At 48.0% G+C, this 14,798-nt stretch overlaps 1 long non-coding RNA gene across 4 annotated transcripts in view; it reads left to right on the top strand.

Annotated features, from left to right (window-relative positions):
- LOC141578114 (uncharacterized) overlaps window positions 1-11,463 on the top strand; it is a 49,068-nt gene extending 37,605 nt beyond the window's left edge. For all 4 annotated transcript variants that reach the window (XR_012508034.1, XR_012508036.1, XR_012508037.1 and 1 more), the window contains 3 exons: window positions 3,385-4,838; window positions 9,800-10,122; window positions 11,264-11,463. This is a non-coding gene — a long non-coding RNA (uncharacterized LOC141578114). The remainder of the gene's footprint in view (window positions 1-3,384; window positions 4,839-9,799; window positions 10,123-11,263) is intronic.
- Window positions 11,464-14,798: the final 3,335 nt, after the last annotated feature.

Here is a 14,798-nt window from a genome sequence, read left to right on the forward strand (position 1 = left end):
CAGAGAGCCTGTGGTTTTTCTCTCCCACGCCCCCTTTCCACAGGGCTCCCTGCATTCGGCGGGGTCGGGGAGAGGGGCTGTTGCAGGATTCTTGTTTGGGTCTCTGATCTCCGCCCAGCGCTGTGTCACTAGCACTGCAGAAGTAGAGGCTGCTGTCTGCAGGGCCCACGCTCGTCACCGTCAGAGATGAAAACGTTAGGCTTGGATGGTTGATGGGAAACTTGTCCTTGGTAAAACCTTGTTCGTACGTGGCATTGGAGCCCTGGTTAGAAGTTGCTATCAGCGTGAGGCCCTGTTCCGGGAACTGACGATACCAAAACATAGTCGTGGCCTGAAAGTCCTCTGCATGGCACTGGAACGTCACAGAGGCTCCCCTCTCACGGATAGCCCTGCTCGGATGTTGAGAGACCTGAGCGCCAAGCCCAGAGCCTGCGGAAACAGAGGTCAAGGAGATGAGAGAGGCCAGCAGGGCCAGGCAGAATATCACAGCCTCGCGCCCTCACCTTTCTCCCCGCTTCCAGGGAATCCTGTTTGTTGTGTGCAATCTTCCCGTCCTACTTCCTAGGATCATGATCCCCCATCTCCCCTGACTGGTGCCTTGTCGCCTTACCCTCTGCACCTCCAGACAGCATGGCTGCCCCCCCCCACACACACACCTTGATCAGCATCAACAACCCGGAGTCTGGCTACCAATCATCCAAGCCAGCTCGTGTGCACACTCGCCCAAGCTCCTCAGATAATAAGGCTCATACCAGGCCCCAGAAGCAGCAGGAACAGCAGCATCTTCAGGTGCCGGCCTCGCACCATGCCTCTGAAGAAAGGTCTGACCTTGCCCCTCAATCTTCCCTTCTCCACCCCTAGGAGGAAGGATGACAGCCGGCCTAACCCTGAGGGTGCTGTATCCTGCCCCCTGGTGGTCATCGTCGCCAATGCTGCAGGGTCCATCACTTTTTAAAAACATTTTATTTTATTGAGTTATAGTCAGTTTACAATGTTGTGTCAATTTCCAGTGCAGAGCAAAATTTTTCAGTTATAAGTGAACATGCATATATTCATTGTCACATGCTTTTTCACCGTGAGCTACCACAAGATCTTGTATACATTTCCCTGTACTGTACAGTATAAACTTGTTTATCTGTTCTAAGTATACACCTGTCAGTATCTGCAAGTTTTGAACTCCCAGTCTGTCCCTTCCCACCCCTTTCCCCTGGCAACAAGTTTGTATTCTATGTCTATGAGTTGCTTTCTGTTTTGTATTTGTTCATTTGTCTTTCTTTCCTTTTCTTTTTTTTAAGATTCCACATATGAGCGATCTCATATGGTATTTTTCTTTCTCTTTCTGGCTTACTTCACTTAGAATGACCCATCACTCTTTCAATCAAAGAACCATACCAGCATTGCTGGAAGGGTCTCAGATGTTCTAATTTGACTCCTAATTTTAAGGAACATAAACGGAGACCTAGATCATTGAAGTGACTGAAACAACTTTCCTAGCCTTCTGTAAGGACGAGGGCGTGTTTGTGTATATTAAATGATACCATAGGTAATTCTTGCCTTCCGTAACATATCCTCAAATAACAATCGTGAGTTGTCTTGGCTAATCACTAGAACTAAGGTGAGCATAGGAAATCCCAGGCTAGAAGCTCAGTGTTCCTTCACACTGATAAGGACACTTCCTCATCTTCTCAATGAAATATTTATTTCATGACTATCTTACGCCAATGCCCTGGTAAAGTAAAGCATTTTAGTTCCATCTCATTTCCAACAACTTTCTTACTATTTCAGAGAACCCTGGCTGCAGGGGGCGGCGGGGGGTGGGGCCTTGGAGTCCTCCTCCTACCATATTTCAGTGTTTTAGATCCTATTCAGCGGTGAGTGTCTCTTTCCCGCCTCTGTTTCTCAGCATTTCGGTCTTTGTATAAATACATGGGAGAATACGTGGGAGAAGAAAGCCAGAGCTAACGCGAGGTTCAGAAGGGAATCCAAACAAAATGCCTGGAGCCAAGGCTTATATGTAATGGTCAGGGGCTCCCTCCATTTCCCCAGAAATTGCTGGTCCCAAGAGACATAGGGCCACACCAAAGAGACTGGGGCTCGTGGATGCCTCCAAGAATTATTTTAAAATATACTAGTCCAGCATTTTCTTCTGTATGCAGTTTGAATAATATAGACTGTCTGTCATTCATTGCTAGAAACAGAATTATACGATCAAATAAATATTTGTGAAAAAATGAAGTCCCAAGAACTAACAATACTTGTCTTCCAATTCGATGGGTGGCAGACCGCAGAGGGAGAAAATATACAGAAGACACTGAGACCGTTTGCAAAATAAAACTGACCACCTGCCAGCTGATTAGTCATGCAAATATCTCTCTCAACTCTTTTCCAAGTGCCAAGCGTACAGTTACATGAGTCTCCTCGGTGTTCCTCTGCACACATCCAAGGAAGGTCCACCGGAGCTACAAACCCAATGTTGTTGAACAACGTTGTTGCTGCACTCATTTTTCCAAATGTTCTCCTACTGCCATATTCCAGGGTGGGGGCTGTGATCATCTGTTCCTGATTTTTATCTCCTGATTCTCTCCTGCCGTGGTTCCCTAAGCCCGTGTCAGTCTGTCCGTGCTTGTCCATCTCGTGAAATCCTGCTCACCGTGTGAGTTTCATCTCACATCCTGCCTTTTGTCTGAAGCCCTTCCTGATGTCACCGGGCAGAACTGGCCGTGCTATTTCGCACACTCCACTCACACCTCTGACGCATGCACACAGTATATGATACTCGGTAACAGTGTGTTTCTACACGTTTCTCTCCCCGCTGGGCTTTTATTAATTTTCCGAAGGAAGGGACCATTTTGTGTTCATTTTTGTTTTCCACGATTTGGTAAAAAAGAGCTGGATTGTAAAATTAACCTCTCCTCTCTCCCTCTTTCTGATGTAGACAGATTTAGACACGTAATTTAAAAATCAGCTTAGTGGTTCTCCGAGGCATCGTGCCATTGCACAAAGCGTGTTGATGCAGCCGCTGCTTTGGATGCCTGGTTGAGGAGGAAGAAAGCGTTCTGATCAGGGGATCAAAAACAGAAAAGCCCCGCCACCTGGTGGGGACGCAGGGCTTGGGACACATTTATGTGCAAAGAGGAGGTGGCTTTGCTTCACTGTGTCTATACTGCTGGCACAGAGATAAACAGCCGTCTGGTTCTTCTGTGTCAACGTCACAGTGAGAGGAAAGAGCGGCTTCTTCTCCCGAGAGGCACCGTAGCCTTCGGCCATGTCTCCTTTCTGAACATCCTTTGCAGACAGTGAGAAGTAGATTAGTCTCGGCCTTTGTCCTGGGTCCTGTCGGTACCAGTACATGGTGTCATAATTAAAATCCTGTTCACATTCCAGGGTCACATCTCGTCCTTCCTCTTTGAGCACGTATTTTGGGGTCTGTGTGATTCCACCATCCACGGTGCCTGTGGAAGAAAGGGAGTCGCTCTGGAAACAAGGCCCCGGAGGGCGTCTCAGGGCTGCTGCTGTCGGGGAGAGGCTTAGATCTGGAGCTCAGCACCTTATGGTGCAGGAATTTGCCCCCTGAAGCCACGACTCACCTGCTCCGAGGAGACAGAGGGCCACCCAATAGATCACCGAGCTGCCCATAGTGGGAAGGGCGTCTCCCTCCAGCTCCAAGCCCAGACAAATGAGGAAAGGAACTTAGCCCTGGGGCTCCCCCTTGGCTTAATGTGCAGAATTTGTCACACGGCTAGAATGGACACTTGGATAGGATCCTGGAGATATTCCAGACCGTCTCCCCGGTTTGGCAGATGAGGAGATTGAGAACGGAGCTCTCAATCACTGGCACCACCACCTTGTGTCTTCCTTCCCCAGACTCTGCACTTTGGCCTGATTGTCGGCGCTGCCACATTCCAGGCCCGAGCTTCACTCTGATTGGCTCACGGGTTCACCTTCCTCGTCATGGTAACTTTTGCTCACAGGAGGACGAGCACACAGATGCTCTTGTCACACAAGAACGGAGAGTATGTTTAACCCCCTCGCTGCCAGGTACTGCTCCAGGCCTGCAGCGGAGGAGGAAGAGGACTACCACCGCCTGGAAACCGCCCCCGTTCCTCAGCCTACGCGTTTTATTGCTTTAGCTCGGCACGTCAAGGGTTGAACATTAGAGAAACGTTGATTGTGCCAAATAGTTGACTAAGTCCCTCAGGAAAGACCCCGTGGTCCCAAGTGGCTATTACCTGTTGTAGATGAGTTTGCTGTCAGCCTAGAAACCTTAGAATAAGCAGGGATGAGAATGATCAAGTGAAACTAACTGCTAACAACTGGAAGTTTTGCAGGAGCCCTGGGATAGCAAGCAGAAAACAAAGACATGCTATGCTTTCCTTGAGGGCCAGGTGGCTCCGAGCAGCCCGCAACCCGCCTTCGCCGTTTAGTCTGAAACCCCCCTCGTCCCACTTCTTCCTTGGAATAAAAGCAGCCTGAATCCTACCCCGCATTAAGGTGGTTCTTTAGGACGTTAGCCCGCCATCTTCTCAGCGTGCTGGCTTTCTGAATAAAGTTGCTCTTCTTTGCCCCGACACCTCTCTTGACTTACTGGCCTGTGGAGCAGCGAGTGGTAAGAGCCTGACTCATTAACAAAAGTTGACAAGCCAGCCAGGAGTCTTGCTGCTCGAGGCCAGCTGGCCCCGGCTGGGAAATCGTGCTGGGCAAGCCCCCAGCAGCTTCCAGGACCTCTTGTGCTGCAGGTCCTCCTTCAAAAGTCCTTGGAGCAGGGGCTGGCCCCCCCGGTGCTCAGCAGTTGAAGCAAAGACTTGTCATTTGGGAGTCGAAGGACTGAATGCAGAAAGGTAAGTTGCTTCCACGTACACAGCCAGAAACTCCCCTCCCCTGCACTCCGGGCTTTTCCTTTTTCCTCGCCAGAATAAGCCCCACTGGTTTTGCATTTGTGTGTGGGGGGGTACCCTGTCGGACTCTGCCCAATCTGGTTTGTTTGTTTCTTTGGATGCTAGCATGTGGTTTGCGGGGGCACTGTTTTGTTTTTCTTGACTTTGTTTTTAAAAGATGGGGAACGTCTGATCTGTCCCTAAGGAAAGCCCTCTAGGTCGCTTTTTGGAAAAATGTGCTGATTATAGCTATGAACCTAAAGACTAAGGAACAGATGGTATTTTACCGTAACAATGTGTGGCCACATTATTCATTGGGATCTGAAGAATGGTGGCCTCTGAAAGGTTCTCTGAATTATGATACAATCTTACAATTAGAGTTATTCTGTGAAAGAGTAGGGGGAAAGATAAAATTCCCTACGTGCAAGCATTTATGTTGTAACATCAGGATGAGAAAAAGACAGTTGCCATCTTATGGTAGAAAGATCCGAAAAGAAACCCAAGAAAATCTCTTCTACAGCAGGGCAGGGAAAAGAGCAAGAGTGAGGATATGTCGCTGCAAACCTTACATCCCCCTCGGGCCGTGCCAGCTGTCCCTGCAGCTGCTCCCACCACCCCTGTGCAACTGACATCCATCCCTTCCATCGCCTCTTGTCCCTGAAGCCCAACCCCCGACACTGAGGCATGGGAAGTGGCAGGATTGGCTCCCCCCTCCTTATGGGCATCAATCAGAAAATCCTGCATTATTTCCTGGAGCAAAGGGACCTGGTCTCCAGTCATCATCTAAGACCCATCAGGGCACTCAGTTCAGACCGGAAGCCACCTTTGGGGCAGGGCAATTTCCCATTACCCTGTAGAAAGCCTCAATAAGAACAGCCAGTCAGCTGGGTTTTGTGAAGCACAGTCCATTTCCAACCTTTGATTTATTTAACTGGAAGGACCGTGAACTTCTTATAGAAAATACCCTTTCCAAAGGACAGAATTGTTATTTTCGTTTTCGCTACCCACCACCCTTCATGGGCAGGCATTCATAGTCTCAGTATGATGCTTACTGGCAATGAGATGATGGTCACCTACAAGGCTAGAGGTAGCGCACGAGCGCCACCGAGTGGATCCAAACGGCACACCTGAAGCCTGCTTGGCAGGACCCACTGTTGAACCACACTGGACCCTAATGAAGGGATGCCCCACGCACTACTGTAAGTCCATCCTGGCAGGACTCTGGGAAGGGGTACCCAGCCAAAAGTGCCTAAAAAATTTCAAGAGATTCAGCAATAAACAAGTGAAGACCCCTCCGAGTTTCGGGGAAAATTTACCAGGCGTTACACTAAGCAGACCCTGAGGCCCCAAACACTAGAATGGTAAACATGGATTTATCGGACAAAGTGCTCCAGATATCAGGAGAAAGTGACAGAAACTGGATGGTGCCTTTGGAATCAATCCTTCTGGGTTGGTGGATATTGCTCTTAAGATATTCAACAGCAGAGAACAGAAGCAGAAAACATAAGGTAAAAAAAAAAAAAGAGCCGCTTTTCTGACTGCAGCATTGGATTCCCAAAAAGAAAGGTAAGTTCCCCCTAGGCAAGGAAAGGTGCACTGACTGTAGAGAGGAGGAACCTTGGAAAAGGGAATGTCCCAGACGAAAGAAAAGAGGGCTGAGGAGGAGAAAAGGGTAGTGAGGGAGGAACGCTTGGATCATAAATGAGGGAACCCAGGGCCTCTCCAGGATGCGCAGCACCCAATTCAAATATCCCCACTGGAGCCCCAGGCACAACTGACAGTGGGGAGCAAACTGATTGACCTTCTAGCAGACGTGGGTGAAACCCATTTCATGCTAAATACCAAAATGGTACACAGAACATCCCAGTCCACCCCCATCACTGGGGTATCTGGAGAAGCACAGAGCCAATCATTTTTACAACCATTGCAATGTTAATTAAGAGACCTGACATTTAAACACAGTTTCTTGTATACGTCTGAACGCCCTAGTCCCCTCTTGGTTCGAGATCTCCTTTGTAAAGCTAAATGCACAAGTGACACTTTCACCAGGACAACTTGATATACGGGTCCTGCCAGAACACATTTTAAACCTACAGATGGCTCTCCCAGAAAAGGAGACAGACTTCTTTGCCTTGAGGTCTGCAAAAAGGTAAGACCAGAAGTGTGGGCTGACGGTACCTCAGGAAAGGTTGAAAACTCAAAGCCAACACAAATCCCATTGAGAAAGGACGCTGGGACTCCTAGCCTAAGCTATCCTCTGAAACACGAAAAGGAAATCTAGCTAATTCTTGAGAGATTTTTTAAAATGGGACTCATCAGATCTTGCAAGTCCCCATACAACACCCCCATCCTCCCGGTTAAAAGGCCAAATGCAGCAGGGTATCTCTTTGTTCAAGACTTGAGGGCCATTCATGATTTAGTCCAAGACCTGCACCCTGTGATACAGCCTGCTCACAACTATTCTGGGAGAATGCAGCTGGCTCTCAGTTTGGGGACTGAAAGATGATTTTTTTTTTTTTTTCTGCATCTCTACTGCAGAAGAGTTACAGTAGCTTTTTGCCTCTGAATGGCAGGCCCCAGAAACACCGGTAACGCAACAGTGTGGCTGGATAGTCTCAGGGTTTCAAAATTCTCCTTAGTTTGGAGCAGTGCGGGCTAAGGACCTCCGGAGCTTGACAGTAGACGAAGGGCTCTTGCTCTGATGGGCGGATGACGTGCTGCTAGTGAGCGCCACGCATGAAAAGCGTCTACAGAATAGCATTAAAACTCTCAACTGTTCGGCTGAATGTGGATGGAAAGTCTCTTCGAAAAAGGCCCAGGTTTGTCAAGCAGCAGGTCACTTATCAGAGTTTAGCTCTCTCCCAGAGACAACAAGGTCTTTTGCCTGACAGAAAACAGGCGACTGCAGACTTAGGCGTACCCGAGGCCGCAGACAACGGAGGGGTTTTTTTTTTTTTAAGGAATGGCAGGATTCAGGATCTAAATCCAACAGAATTAGAAGCTCATACTAAAGTCCCTCTACCAGGCTCTAAAAGAGTGCCAAACAGCCTTTGAAACCATAAAAAAGTTCATCTCAGCCCCAGCTTTGAGGCTACCAGATTTGAAAAACCCTTTCAAATTATACATCCATGAAAAACAGGGCGTAAGTCTTGGGGTATTAACTCAATCTCTGGGACGCATCCTGCGACCTGTCGCCTACTTCTCAAAACAACTAGATCAGACAGTTAAAGGAGGGTCCTCTTGCCTTTGGCTGCCACTCGTGGCATACTTCAGGAATCCAGGAATTAACCCCTGGGACAACTCACCACAGTGTCTGTCCCTCACCATGTCCTTTCTTTACTAGAACAAAAGAAGGGCTATTGGCTGACTTCTGCGAGAATGGAAAGTATCAAGCCACTCTCCCAGACTATCCCAGTGTAAGACTGCAGGTCACTTTGGCTCTAAATCCAGCCACATTGCCCCAACGAATGCTGCATGATCCCCAGAGCATGGCTGACTGCCTGCCTGTCATCGAGCTACTGCATACTTCAGCAGACCAGGCCTAACAGATGAACCCTGGCTGAGCTGAATTTTGGAACTGGTCATCAGTGGGAGGAGGTTCACGGATCAAGGAAGTCAACACACTGGGTATGTGGGGGTAACTTAGAAGAAATTGAGGCCCTGCCCTCGGGGAACTCAGCTCAGAAGGCAGACATCATTGCTCCGACAAGGACCCTCCTACTCACCAAAGGGAAGAGAGCAAATATATAGACAGGCTTGTGATGGATTCTCTGCAGTACGTGCTCCCAAGGCAGTCTGGAAAAGAGAGGGGCCTCTTTCCCTCAAATAATAAAGACCATGAAACATGCTTCTGAAATCCCGTCACTGCTAGAAGTGGACCACAAGCACTCACAAGTGGCCATAAACATTACCCGGGCCAAAGAGGTGAGACTCATAAAAAACGCAGTCAGTTAGCTAACCAAGCGGCAAAGAAGGTGGCAGAGGAAGGTGACCACCAAGCCATGATGAGTCCGCTGCTCCCGCAAACTGGTTTGTCAAAATATCAGCCAGAACATTCAGAAGGGCCAAAGAAAGGGCCAAAGGGTGGGGTCTCACTTTTGATCACACCTCGCCCGGCTGGAAATGTCACGCACAAGAATTGTTTTGATCCCTGACGCCCCTTTGAACACCGCGTTAACGACACTTTGCTGACGGTGCCCATCGCGGGAGGGAGGCCACCTCACAATGGACTCAGAGTGTATCAGAGGGCCTAACCTGCAAGAGACCATCCAGCAACTCAGTCAGAACTGCACGATCCGATCTAAAAATAACCTGAAGACTGCCACTAGACGCCCCGCAGATGGGAGCTGAACACAGTGCCCCGCTGAGGACTGACGCATAGACTTCAGTGAAATGCCCTGAGCCACAGTAAACTTTATACTTGTTAGTGTTTATGGATACTTTTTCGGGATGAGTGGAGGCATATCCCACCAGGGCAGAAAATGTCTCTGAAGCAAAGTCCTCCTTACAGAAATCATCCCCCAATCGGACTGCCGAGCCCCCTTCCAAGTGACAACGGATCTGCTTGTCTCCAGCATAACCCAACAAGTGTCTAAAGCATTGCGTGTTGACTGGAAACTTAATTCACCTGGGAGACCACAATCAACAGGGAAAATAGAAAAGAAGTCATCCATGAAAAGAGCATTGCTAAAAAAAGTCAAGAGACTAGTTTCGCGTGGGATGAGACCTTGCCAATTGCCCTGCTAAGGATCAGAGTGGCTCCCAGGAACAAACTTAAGCCCCTTTGAAATTTTGGACGGCAGGCCATTCCAGGTGTCTGCCCAGGCGGGGAAATCATTGATGCTTTAAAGGACCTAGCTGGTGCTAACTATGTCAAATCGATGGCCACTATACTAACTTCTGTTTATACGTTTTGCTTCCAACAGGTCTGTCTCTCCAACTGAAGTCACCCTGCACCCTTTTCAACTAACCCAGGCACCTCATCCTCCTTAAAAGCTGGAAAAAGCAAGGACCCAACCATCCACTGGCTGTGAAGTGGACCGGAGGGGGCCGTATGAGGGCTTGCTGACCGCACAGTCATCAGTTAAGCAGCTGGGGTTAAGCTGTGGCTTCGCCACACCTGTTAAAGGCAGCATCCACAGCAGAGGGCCAAGGGGCGCCCTCTAGGGTGGAGGAAACTAACAGGCAGTGGACTGGAGAGCTTCTGAATGATTTAAAGTTTCTCTTCAAAAAAAACAAACAAAAAAAGGTACATAAGGAAAGCATGTTATTCTCTAAGTGTTTTGACTATCCTCCTGGGAACTTCCTCCTTTCCCTCAGCTTGGAAAGATACTTTTTAGAATTTCCTGCATCAGTAGCCTCTTCTGCTAATCCATCTCACAGCTGGATATGGCATCCCAAATCACATTCTGTTTGTCATCATGGGAACCCCCTAGTTTACCCCATTTATGATTTTTCCAGTATCTCCCTGTGTTGGTCTAGAAATCCCCAGACCACCCGAAGAAAAGTCTATTGGGTCTGGTGGATACATCTAATAAATGATGCTGTGAAACCACCGTGTTTTTATTTAGTGACTCTCTTTTCCTTATTTCATTAAAGATGCTTTTGAGTATGTAGAATGTGAGGAGGATTTCCGCTTTCAGCGAGGTATAAAGGGAGAAAGTACATTACTGATCTGCGCTAATCACGCTGATCCCTGGTTTAGAGACAGCCGTGTAGATATTCTCTTCCACGGTTTTGTAGCCTGTGCCCCAGAAGGACACAGATGTGTGTGTTGTCAGGAAAATATGCCACGGGCACATGACTGCGTAGGGAATAGAGCAGACAGGAGCTGCTGTCCATTAGAGGTTCTTGCTATGCGTTAGGTTATATGCTTGCTGAGCAGGGAGGGGGCCTCTTGGTAGCAAACTCCACATGGTGCACCTGTGTGAGTTCTTTCTCTGATGTAGAACTCACATTGGCAGAATTCGACAGGAGTTTGGCTACAATAGCCTTCAGACCATCAAAATGGGTCTCAACAGGCAGACTGGTTTTCTGCATTGTTTTCCTGGGTCCCACAAAGGGTCCAGTCAATGTTTTTGGGTATTTTAAGCTTGGCCTGTCCCTCTTACTAATTGTTATTCTTGTCTAACTCCTACTCAGTGTTGTCATTAAGTGCGGGTATGTCGTTCAAAAACCACAGATCACAGTGCAAACGTGACAACGATGTTTGACAGAGACTAGGCAGGCTCACTGACCCTGGACAGTTAACAAGGGGAAAGAAGTGCCCCGCTGATGAGGAACAGGAGATTTCTCTCATCTCACAACAGGCTCCTTAGATCCCAAAGACATTCCCCAATATCCCCTCCTTTGTTCCCGCCTAAGTTTCTGCTAATTGCCTTTTGTTTCAGGGCTGAGCTGAGGGAGGATGGAGACTAGCAGAATGTAACTGCCACCACCAGGATGAAGACATGGTGAAGGACCTTGTAATAAACGACCCCGCAGCCCGGCCGGGAGCTGGAGCTGTCCTGACCGGGTACTTGGCAGACGGCTCCCGACTCGAGTGTTTCGTTTTTTCCCCTCTCCAAGCAATAAAAGCAGGTGTTTTTCACTTTGTCTTTCTGCCTCATTTGAAAATTCTTTCTCACTCTGCGGGCAAGAACCCACATATTTGGGAAGCAGCCTTGTCTACCCATTTGGTGGGGCCCCTCTACCTGCAAACACCAGACACAAAGAACACTTTCAATTTCAGGTTGATCAATTCCACTCCACAGTCACCCCTTCCTCCACCCCATTCAGCTCAAAGTAGCCAGAGTGGCTGTTGCCCCCTTTCCCCACAAGATTGTGGAACGGTGGTGACAGCGGGGAACTGGAACAGAAGACAACTAACACCTTCTTGAAAGCGCCTCCCTCATTCTTCAGCCTTCATATTCTTCTACTTTAGCCCTGCAGGTCAAGAGTTAAAAACTAGAGAAACGTTGCTTGTAACTAAGTAGCCCATTAAGTTCCCTTAAGAAAGCTCCCATCCTGCAGTCCCCGATTAGCTCTGTTACTTAACTTATAGAGAAGTTTCTTTCAGCCTAGAAACCTTGCAAATAAGCAGAGAGAAGACGGGTAAAGTAAAAACTGCTGCTAACAACTGATGAGAGCTAACAATGCGGAGTTTTGCAGGAGCCCTGTGATCCCGCCCACGTGAACAAGCAGGACAAAGAAATGTTATGCTTTCTTTGAAGGCCAGGTGGCTCCAAGAAGCCTGCAACCCACCTTTACCCTTTAATCTTAAGCCCTCCGGCCTCCCTTCCCCTTTTCCCTCCTCAGTTTGTTGGCTCTCTGAATAAAGTTGCTATTCCTTGCCCCAGTACCTTGTCTCTCAACAAGGCTGGGTATTGGCCTGTGACGCAGCGAGCGGACGGGCAAGGACTAGTACAGACCCATCCTGCTTTCACACCAAGGCTCCCCTTTCATTTCACCACCTTCTCACTGGCTGGTTTTACTTGTCATTTTCGTTCTCTTAGGTGTTTCCCTGCCTTCCTTCAATCCCTAAGTTTCACGTTTTAGTTTAGTTCTTCCTTCACTTCTTTAGAGAGTTGTCTTTTAAAGAAAAAGAAAGAAAAGAAAGGAAAGATCTAGTTCCTGAGTTCAATCAACCTTTAAAAAAATGTCTCCCTGCTTTTGCCCTTTCTGTTCTTAATTTTTGAGCTTCTGGTTATACTTGGGTTATCCTGTTACTGAACTAGCTTTGTCTTGCTCGAGGCACAGAAAACAGAGACGCCAAGACTTGAGGCAGAGTTTCTTCTTAAGATAGACAAAGAGAGAGCACGGAAGAAAAAAACCCTCACCCCCTCCCCCCCGCACAGCTTGGGGCTGCGGTATTTATGGGATGAGGCCTAAAGCAGCAGGGCGCTGTGGGGCGTGGGGAGCGCCAGGAAAGGTGATTGGCAGGTGCGGGAGCACCATTCTGCGCAGGCATAACTAAGCTGCCGGCCTCTGCGTGTGTCAAAGGTCACGGGGCGCCCCGCGCATGCCCAGCGGGAGGGTGGCCGGTCCCTGAGTTAACCAGCTCAGCTGAAGTAGACGCAGCTGAGACTCCAAGTTCCTGGGAACTAAGTCAGGCCAACATCTTACTGTTCAGACTACAGGCTGCTTGGAGAACATGCAAGTGTTAAGGTGACCGTGATTAGTGAAGGCAGGTGGAGTGGATTTAACCCATGGCTTTACTTGTTGAGTGTGTTTAATTCTGTTGGGTGTGTAGACTTGGAATTTTTTTTTTTCTGACTCGTGATTATTTGGGGTGGGGGGAGGGGGTAAAAGGTGTGAATTTTCCTCTAGTCCATGGATTTTACCTTCCTCTTCATTTTTGTGATGCTGGGTGTTTCACAATACGCTCAACTTAATGGTATCCTTTTCCACTGTTGGAGCAAGTGGAGACACTTTTGTAGTTTTGCTGGTTGCTTTTCATGATGGGGGTTGTGAGTCCTCTTACTTTGTGACTCTCTTCTGTTTTGCAGGACTCTGTAAGTCCCCCCTCCCCTTTTCTTCTTTTTTCCTTCCCACTACTCACGTGCCAGAGGAGCCTTCTTCCTAACTTATTTACTTTTTTTCCCTCAGAAGCTGCACATTCGGAAGAGGATCGCTCTAAAACACGTGCCAGGTGCTTTTAAAGGAGTGTGCATGCTTTGAAAGCTTCTTCCTGCAGTCCCGCTCAGGTCTGATCTGGGGTTCATCTGGTGGTCCCTCCAACACCCTCTAACCACCAACCCCTTGCCCCTGTCACTGCCCCTCCTGCATCTTCGTAGCAGTTTGTCTGGTCCTCCTCCTGGGTGGGGAGGGGAGGGACTGGAGTGCTTGAAATAATTTGTAAAAATCAAAAGGCAGAAAATGCTGTAGTCACATGGTTTCTACTCCATCCTGGTGCGGGTGGACTTCTTCGTACACATGAATGTGAAATGACTTTCCTGCATCTGTCTGCTTTTGATTTTCTGAAATTGTTTCATCAAAGAAAATGATAATAAACAGTGTTCTGTAGGTGCCCAGCATTTGTTGTGTGATGAGAATTAAAAAAAAAAAATTCACTAATTGACACAACATTGTAGACTGAATATACTTCAATAAAAAAAACATTCACTGAGATAAACCTTTGAGGTGATGTTTCTAATGAACAATAGTTGGGGACCAGATCTCTCTCTCAAATTCCAGACCAATTTATCCAACTCTATTTCCACCGTCTCTGCAATATCCTATAGCTGGAGTCTTCAGTCCTGGCATCCGTACCTGCCTGCATGGGCACTAGGCAGAGGACAAAGCCAAGATTATTCCAGAAGGAATAAGAATCAGCATAGCATGGTGTAAACATCACAGCCCTTTTGGCCGGACAGAGACAGAACTGGGTTCTCTCTTTCTTCATCCCTCTTTTTTTTTTTTTTTTTTAGTTTAAGAAAAGAAATGAACTCCTGGTACCATGTTTTCTTATGCTGAAAATAAAGTGTTTCCTTTGCTTGTCTTGGTGATTAAGTAAAGTTCTGTATTTAAAGCAGACAATAGAGGACTTACAGAGCACGAAATAGAGAGAAGTATGCACCAATAAATATTTAACATGACAAATTTTGTCCAGTTTTTCAAAAATCTCTACTGTTTTCCAGCGACAGAGTCTTAGTTCCTGAGCTTGGGCTGGGATGTGCCAAGCCTCCCCTCTTTCCATCTTCATCCCACAAAAAGCTTTATGGCTGATTGAACTAATCAAACATGTCACCTCCCCCAGGAGGCAGGGGGTTACCCAGAGGAGCCTGATGTCCACGGCAAGATCAGCGGCAGGATGAACTTTCCAGCAATGGTGTCTGATGCTCAGCAGCGAAGAGGAATGGAAGTTCTGGGCTCTCTCGGCAACACCCCCAGCCGCGGGGGCACCGCCTACAGGAGAGGGGGACTCCTTGGTCCAAATGTTGGACC

This window comes from Camelus bactrianus, chromosome 7 (genome assembly GCF_048773025.1).
Source record: "Camelus bactrianus isolate YW-2024 breed Bactrian camel chromosome 7, ASM4877302v1, whole genome shotgun sequence".
Taxonomy (NCBI): Eukaryota; Metazoa; Chordata; class Mammalia; order Artiodactyla; family Camelidae; genus Camelus; species Camelus bactrianus.